We start from the raw sequence: 3,069 nt of genomic DNA on the forward strand, positions 1-3,069 counted from the left end.
ATTTCAAATCCAAGTGGAGTGGTAGTTCAGTGGAAATCCTACCGTCGCCAAAAATCCAGCCGCGTAGATTTTAATATTCTTTTAGTCATCCTCACGCGCGGAGCATTTGGTCGTCGTTGGGTTTTCGGCCGCGTACGAGACACCCCTCTCTCTTGGTTCAATCAATATTCGGGGGTGGTACTCTTTGTCCCGCCGATGTCCCGTCTACATCAAAGGACCACGTACCGACGACTCCTTTTTGTCATCACCCATATTAGTTCATCTACAGCTTCTCTCACCCAAAACTCATTTCGACCGAAGACTCGATTGAACGTAAATGTATCGACGATTTGTTACTGTTACGGTTTTCCAAATAATCGTTCTGCTATTTTTACGGAACAGTTTACAGTTTTATTATATATAGATGATCTTTTCTTGATATTAGTCGATTTGATTTTAAAACGTTTTTGAATATGGTAAAATAAAATAGTGGATATATTTATTGTGATATCATCCGAGATGACGGTTGAATAAATATTTTTTGGCTATACCAATTATGATTTTTTTTAAATTTGAGCTTAATTTTTTAATATCAGTCCAATTTTAATAAAGCAGTCTTTGATAATATCTGGTACATATTGACTATATTTAGTTTCGTTAACTTTTATTCCAGTCACGGTAAAGAATTTTCTACGTAGAATATAGTTTACATTCGCGATTACGAAGTAAATTACGTAAAATATAGCCAACTTTGAAAACGTGAATATTTGAAACTAAGTGTAAAATCGTCCCGTAAATAAATGAACGAATGAATTCCGAACTTGAACGAACGAAATGGTTCTCGCGGGTTTCATTGATGGGGGCAAAATCTCGTTGCCTACTTCGGCGCGAAAGGCCGGTATCCAAAGCGGCTGAATGTTTATAGGGGAGAGCCTAAAAGCTGAAAAGAGAGTTAGCCCGCTATTGGACGACGCTAAAAGGAGGAGTTTGCTTTAAGGGGCAGAGCGACAGGCGCCTGCCTCCGCCATTGGCTGGTCTTTTGGGGGGATTATATCTAGGCTCGCTCGTTGCGTGGCGGAGAAATCAAAAGCTTCGTTTAATCCCCCCCCCCTTCAATTTTTAAATGATCTCCAGCACGGTTTCGCACTGTTCGCGTTCTATTTATTGTTTATATCCTGATACCCCCTCATTCTTCCCCCTCCGTATATTTTTAGTTTATTTCGGTGGATTTCCAACTGATGGCGATAGTATTTCAAGTGTTCGTAGGTACATACGAGTTTAATATACTATTGTGTTTTGGATATTTGCCTGTAAAGTGTTTGCAGTTATACGAAGTCTCCGGTATTAAGTGAGTTTTATTGTTATTATACGGGGGTTTTTAATGCAGTTTTTGGAACGTAGTGAATTAGCTATATTTACCTGGAATCGGCAAAAATAAATATTTAAAGGTTTGGTATTTTTAATTTTTCATGTTTATTTTTTTTAAATTGTAATTTAAATTTTAATGTTTTATATTTAATTTTTTTTAAATTATAATTTAATTTTTCATATTTAATATTTAATTTTAAAATATTATAATTTAATTTTTCATATTTAATATTTAATTTTAAAATATTATAATTTAATTTTTCATATTTAATATTTAATTTTAAAATTATTCTAATTTAATTTTTAATGTTTAATTTTTAGAACTCTAATTTAATATTTAATCTTTAACTTTTAAAATGGCAAATTAATATTTAATCTTTAATCTTTAACTTTTAAATTGCAATATAATATTTAATCTTTAATCTTTAACTTTTAAATTGCAATTTAATATTTAATCTTTAACCTTTAACTTTTAAATTGCAATTTAATATTTAATTTTTAATCTTGAACTTTTAAATTGCAATTTAATATTTAATTTTTAATCATGAACTTTTAAATTGCAATTTAATATTTAATTTTTAATCTTGAACTTTTAAATTGCAATTGAATATTTCATCTTTAACTTTTAATTTGCCATTTAATATTTCATCTTTAACATTTAACTTTTAAAATTCTAATTTAATATATAATCTTTAACATTTAGCTTTTAAAATTATAATTTAATATTTATTCTTTAACATTTAACTTTTAAAATTCTAACTTAATATTTAATCTTTAACAATGAGACGTGATTAAATTATAAATTTAATTATGAGACGTGATTAAATTATAAATTTAATTATGAGACGTGATTAAATTAAAAATTTAATTATGAGACGTGATTAAATTATAAATTTAATTATGAGACGTGATTAAATTATAAATTTAATTATGAGACGTGATTAAATTATAAATTTAATTATAAGACGTGATTAAATTAAAATTTAATTATGAGACGTGATTAAATTAAAAATTTAATTATGAGACGTGATTAAATTATAAATTTAATTATGAGACGTGATTACATTAAAAATTTAATTATGAGACGTGATTACATTAAAAATTTAATTATGAGATAAAGGATGATAAATTAAATTAAATTTAATCCGTTTTTTAACGCCGCATTATAATTTTTGTTTCGCTTACAATGCATTTCTCAGTTGATCTTATAAAGTAAAACTTTACAGACTTGTTTGAGATTTATAATGGGTTTTTAAACGCACTAACTTCGATGTAAATAGTTTCTTTTGTTTCGAGCGTTACAGTATCTTTTGTATCGCATATCAGGGCCCAATAAGTGTACAGCTTTTTTTAACCTGAATTAAAACATTATTATTTGTAGTTGGCTTGTAGGTATAGCTTCCGTTCAAAGCGGTTGGAAAAACATACTTTTAATAAAACCATAAGTAACATAATACTCTTTAGTAATGACACAATGATTTATATGAATGATATTCTGTCACTGAGCTACAAGAAATTATAAATATGAGCATTAAAAGGTTTGGGAAGACATACTATTAATAAAACCGTAAGTAACATAATACACATTAATAATGACGCAAAGACTATTGAGAAAATCACAGAAAGTTGACAATCGTTTATCACGCTATTTTTAAAAGAAAGGATTGGAAGACTAGAAACTGTCATACTTATCGCTATAATGTTACTTATGATAAACCGAAA

This window comes from Leiobunum rupestre, chromosome 1, assembly GCF_980474605.1.
Source record: "Leiobunum rupestre chromosome 1, qqLeiRupe1.1.hap1, whole genome shotgun sequence".
NCBI classification, from domain to species: Eukaryota; Metazoa; Arthropoda; class Arachnida; order Opiliones; family Sclerosomatidae; genus Leiobunum; species Leiobunum rupestre.